A 6,323-nucleotide genomic window follows, 5' to 3' on the forward strand; every position below is an offset into this window, starting at 1 on the left:
TTTACCATATATATATCCTCCCAATGTGCAAGGATGAATCGCAATCCCACAAAATAGACAAATGGCTCGTTAGAATTGATACATATCATGCCAGTTCAATTACTAAAGTTCATCTCCAATTTTGGAAGCAAATGGCCAGAAGAAAAATCATGCAATTTTGTCCACTTTTGATTGTTCCCTCTAAACAAAAATGCTAGTAATCTTTCTCTGAGTGTAGTATCCCAATAATGAAATATAAGAGCGTTTATATCAACGCTCTTATATTTCTTTACATAGGGAGTACTATTTTATTTTCTATGCATTGAATCAACATAAATAAAATTCAACCATTTTATGAATATGTACATACACACGACCATCAATTGAATCAACATAAAAACTCCAACAACTATACTATCTCCGCCTCCACAATCTAAGATGTTTTGCAAGAAATTGTTCAATAAAACAAACATAACAAATCCACACATGATAAAATTAACAAAACTTACAGCTTAGGTAAACCGAGTAAGTTAAATATAAAAATGGAGTACATATAGCACGAATGATTTAATCACTACATTGATAAATTAGGACACTCGTTTGAACTTACAAGTAGAGATTTAAAACACGTTACTATAGAATTCACTTGCAAACTTTCACCTTTCATGTTACGAGGCCAAAGAAGGATCCCATTTAAATAGACCTTGTGCCTCCGCAAGCACTTGCAGTAATGTCGGCTACTGGTCAGAGTTAAAATAGCTTTTCATTAACAATAATTCTTTGTTCCATGATACCCTAAGCCTGATGCGATTCCTTTCCACAACTGAATTTAAGCACACCATTGAACAACACAGTTAGTTCAAATAGAGATAGGTTGTGCAAGTGAAGAATGTAACAAATCACTCATCAATCTAAGGTTCAAATAGAGACAGTTCAGATGCAACCAAATGCCCCAAAATCTTCAATGTACACAAGAATGCCGATAAAAGCCAGTTCATCTTGTTGTTCCCTTCATGCTTCGACAGTTCCTATGATTCATGTCCGTCAGTCTGTAGAGCATTCCCACATGCACCAGTGATGTCAAGCACCAATCAAGAAATGAACAAGCTAACAAAAACTATACTAAGTGGAGGCCATCAAAGTTAAGTTGAAAGAAAGGTCCAATAGTTAAGCGTTATTTTCATATTACAAGTTTGGCAATGTCAATTTCAATATCTACATCAAACAAAGGCTTTTAAGAAAAAAAATCATATTAACGGATTTAAGATGGAGAGAGGATTCTAGATAGTTGGTCTCACTGAAAATAGAGGTGCGGGGTTGTGCTTTACACTGACGCGATAGTAAAACAAAGACCGCCAGACAATTTTAATGCAGGGCATGGACTAACACACCGCTGGTATTGTAGCCCTCCACTCTATGTGTGATTTTAGATTTATATTTGTTTGATAGAAGAAAGATGACAGACAATACAACCATCAGGTTGGGCACTGTTTATGCATTGGAAGGTAACCAAGGCAAATAAAAGATTCGTTAAGGACATGTAAACAAAAAATAAAAATAAACTCCGGCCGTTATCACCCAACTAAAACCATTGGATAATGTACAACTCTATATTTTCAACATACCTTGAGTAACAGTAGAGGGAAGATGACCGCATGTCAATTCTGAATGGGAACATCTTAAGAATCGCATGCCCTGTAGAAAGAATAGCAGGATGGGAAGTTTATTGCTCAAATGGATCGAAGAATATTTTTTACAGTCATACAACTCTAGGATTCGATTCGGATGAAGTAGAAATATAGATAAACATAATTTTTTTCGAGGACACAAATATAGATAAACATAATCAGTATGAAGGAAACATTGTTATCATTTTTTCACCTACCAATGTACTCGTTAAATCCGGGCGACCTATGAACAGTGCCCAAATCATGATGGTTGTGCAAAATTTCTAGTAACATTACTTCTAACAATACATGAATTAGTAACGTATGAATATATTTTTTCAGTCAGCTTGGGATCGGAAAACCAAGAGAATGTACAGGTTTTTCTTCTTTAGCTTTTTGGCCCAGCGTTGTCACAATTTTTTGCGATATTCTCTTTTGAGATCCTCAATTAATACCTTCATGTAAAGCATAACCATCTACATTAGATCTCGACTGTTGAATTTCTAGGTAGTAGGTATCGGTTCACATAAGCAGGCAAACACAAAGCTCTAAAAGTAACATATCCTTTCTTAGTAGCACTAGAATTCTATCATTTATCTATTAAATTCTCGAGGAAATATTTTCTCCTAAAGCCTAATTCATTTCAGACTGCAAGTACACAGTTGCAGACACAAAGGACATATGAAGTTGACCATGAGGCTCTTGAAGGCAATTCATCGAATAACAATACTCACAGTTTGGAGAAATGGGGTGAGGTCTTTTGGCTGGTACAGCTGCACTTGATGTCCCCATAGTCACATCCTTACGCCAGTGTGTGGGTCGCTACTAATGTCCCATGCCCAGGCCTTCTCAACCGAACAATGTCTGCCGTACCCGATGACCTTTGTTGTATTTATCAATGATCTCTTGCCACAATCAACGAAGCCTGATGATCACCTCGCTCGATGAAACTTTTGTAACCCATGCATTGGACAATAGCCATGGAAGCAAAGTGACGAGGAGTACCCAACAGTAAGAGAGAAGCACATGATATGTGTGTGCTTATAAGGTGAAAATATGCGTCTATGTTTTATGTTCTTAGCTTTGTGTGAAGGACAGTCAATTTCAGGATGACAACATCCATTTTAAAGCAAATGTTAGTTGGTAGAAATAAAGATAAAATGACACTTAACTGCTTTACCATTTGTACTTCACAAAAAGTGTTAAGCATAGACTGACAAAAAGAAAACCTAGTCTACAGGATTACAAAAGTTGTAAGTAACTTACTGGTAATGATCTAAAAATTTATCCACCAAACTCAGTGCCAATTCTTCTAGTGATAACATGAACATTGTGACAAGGTAAACCGAGACATTTGCAATATGAATTTCGGTTTCCTCAGTGTACTGGATTGACCTATAAACAATCATGCAATTATCCTCCTCATGTATGGCTAGAGCAGTTTGTGTTTCCGTGTAGAAGTACTAATGTGCAACTATGCACTCTACCAAGCTCCCCCATGGCGCTTCGTGCCCACTGTTTTCACCGACAATCCAAAGGTTAAATTAGTATTAGTATAGAAATAGATCACATTAACTTTTTTGGCATAAGATCACATCAAAATATTGTTGAAGATGGAAGAGCCAATACATTTGGACAGAACAAAAGCGTAATAGAACATTGGATACAAACGCTACATTTGATAGAAATACCTAGTAAAACATATAGTAAACCCTTCAACTCAGTGTTCTTCGGATCAAAGTAAAACATACAGTAAAATATACAACAGAAGTGTAATGTATAAGCAGTCCGTACCAAAGAAGGTCGCCTCGTCAACTCGGTGTTCTTCGGATCAGCACCAGTTTGGAGTAAACCCTTCAACTGGTTAAAACCACCATAAAAGGCAGCACAATTTTTCTTCCGATCAGCTCTGCCTATTTCCTCCCTGTGGAACGTGATGTGTGATTTTATTTGTTTGACGTGCCTACATATCTATAGTTCTACAGCCAAAGGCAAGCAGGCAGCACATCTCTGAGGTTGCTCAATTATTTTTCTTCCGTCAAGAAAATAAATCTGCAGCATTTTTGCAAGGAGCACAAATCTTCAACGAGCCTGCATCATCGTTAGTTACCTACATCTCTGCCCCTGTTGGTGGAACAACCATTGTAGTTGGAGGAGTGTGACCCGGTGCTCCACATCCATAATCTTTAGAGACTCAAGCCTCATTTATGGCCCTCATGAGCCTCCTCCCTGCCTTATTCCTCCGTCTGTGAGATGGATGTATGCAGGCAGAAGAAGCACTAAATTTACAGATAGGGTGAGCCAAGTGGCTTGAGACAGACATCGGTGGCTGGATGAGAGGACGGACATGAAGACACAAAGGTGCGGTCCTCGTTGCTGGAGCAAGGGCCGGAGCACACAGAATCGACCGTGCTCAATAGCCTTCAGGACCATTCCTCCCTACATCTCAGACTCCCCATTGGCAGAACAACCATTGCAGTTGGAAGAGAGCAACTCGGTGCTCCACTTCCGTAATCTTTAGAGACTCGAGCCTCTTGATGGGCCTTGTGAGCCTCCACTCCACCTTGTTTCTGATCATGAACCATCCGATACCTCCTTGTCAACAAGAAAGTGCTCGCAGAATTAAAATAAATTATCCTCCATTTTGCATGTTTTTATACAATCAGCAGCACTGGTAGTCTACATCCTCACAACCTAAAGCAGAAACTACAAAATCGGTAATTAAGTCACCACTGAAATTGGTCCCAAATACAAAACAGTATTATTTCCAACGAGAATTGGTGTAGTAAGTGGGGATCTTGCCACAACATACAAGCCACAGGAGTATAATTGGATATAACAAATGTCAAAGCTAGAACTGAACATTGTCTCCCATTTTCAAAGCAGTAACTTGACACGTTCTCTGTTTTTTAAAGAATCCATGAAAAGCATCTCTATGAGCAAGAACTATCTTGTGGAATAGAATTTCAAAATAAGGAGGAGTGATTATATTTTAAAATAAGGAGGAATCCATGCCACATAAGGAGGAATCCATGCCACACACCTCCCCACCTAGCCCACCTTCTACATAAATCCATCGAGGATTTGGATTTTAATACTACGAGTGTACACCCAAATATCTACGTAATTGCCTGCTTATTACCATATTATTTAAATATTTCTGTTACAGTAGGGTCTTCTAGAAAGGAATCTGTTCGGTACGAAACTAACATCAAAATAAACTGGCACTGTTCTAACATTGCTAGTTGCGTTGCATCAGTAAGGTTGACACCTCACATGATTTTCTTACCATACTTGGAACATATAAAAATTATATCAATTACCCTTTAAACACTTCAATAAAGGATAACAATTGTAACGTACAAACAGAATAAGCAGTACCCTTTCATTAATCGAGATAAGGGCAAAGCCAATTCAGTTTATGTTATTTTAAAGAAGCAATCAGCAAGTGTATGAGCAGTACATGTATTTTCCTATGGCACAAACAAGATAGCAAAATCAAATGAATAAGCTGATTATTCAGTTTAACTATATGTATCTACCACTAATTAATCAAAATGACAGAACCAATATGGATAGAGCATGTCTAGAGAATGCGAAATACAACATATTAATTAGTACAACAAATTTAGAGTTTGATTCTGTCCATCCACTATGTTTTAGCTAAAAAAACATTAACAAAAATACTCATCATGCTTACAAAGCCTTAACATTGAGAAGGTCAGATAGTCTAACCGTGTTATAATCCATCCAGCACATAAGTAGAAGCAAACCAAATCCATTATCCATGAATGAAACAATATAATAAATTTCAAATTTGTATTGGATGGTAGGACCATGCATCAGGAGACAACTTACAGCCTTGAACAAACAAAAGGGGAAAGATAGCCAATAATTCAAATAAATTGATTTGGAGAACCATACACTAACTACTAACCAGTACAATCCTGCATAAAGCATGCATGTCGGGTCATGTTATTGTAAATTTATAGAGAAATGCACCTATATAATTTGTTTGGTATTGTAGTAGTTTGTTCTCGCCTTCAACTCATCAATCTTGGCCTACATTTCAGCGCAAAGCTTTAATAATTTACAAATAGTACACAAGCTTCTTAACCAAACGATGGTGATAACCTTCCGACAGCTCTAGTCAATCAACATCGCTCAAAACATAATAGATTGAAGGAAACTAAAACCGACAAACAGGCAGAGGTGACTGTCAAGAAGGAAACAGATCAATCACCAGAACATTGTTGAGAGAACACGTCAAGAAGCAAACTAAAAAGAACACATATTCAAGAGCCAGCAAGGTTACACCGGCATCTATGCGGTCTGGACGCACGCAGAGCGTTGGGTGCAGGAAGAAGAGTAAGGCAACACTCCAGCCAAACATGTTTGGAAGGCATCGAGTCACGGGAAACACAAGTTGAATGAGTTTCTTTCCAACTTGGACCGTGGCAATTTCTATAGGCAGCCTACCAAGTTGTTACAGAGTACAGAAAGCATGAGTTTCTGGAGAACATTCTTGTTCGAGGCTAAGGATTAAAGTGTAGGTCATACTATATGTACTTGAAGAGTATGAAATATGGCAGGAAAAGGGATTCAGTACGATCACTTGGTCAGGAACTTTTGGATCTGCTCCAGCCTTCTACAAGCACTTGACGAATCCAATGTTGC

General features: G+C 37.9%; 1 long non-coding RNA gene across 1 annotated transcript; it reads right to left on the bottom strand.

Annotated features, from left to right (window-relative positions):
• Window positions 1-641: 641 nt before the first annotated feature.
• On the bottom strand, window positions 642-4,034 carry LOC119304082. Its single transcript, XR_005148102.1, has 4 exons — window positions 3,441-4,034; window positions 2,913-3,161; window positions 1,605-1,674; window positions 642-1,028 (listed from the first exon to the last, which is right to left on the bottom strand). It is a non-coding gene; the product is annotated as an uncharacterized LOC119304082 (long non-coding RNA).
• Between the last annotated feature and the right edge of the window lie 2,289 nt (window positions 4,035-6,323).

This window comes from Triticum dicoccoides, chromosome 1B (genome assembly GCF_002162155.2).
Source record: "Triticum dicoccoides isolate Atlit2015 ecotype Zavitan chromosome 1B, WEW_v2.0, whole genome shotgun sequence".
Lineage (NCBI taxonomy): Eukaryota > Viridiplantae > Streptophyta > Magnoliopsida > Poales > Poaceae > Triticum > Triticum dicoccoides.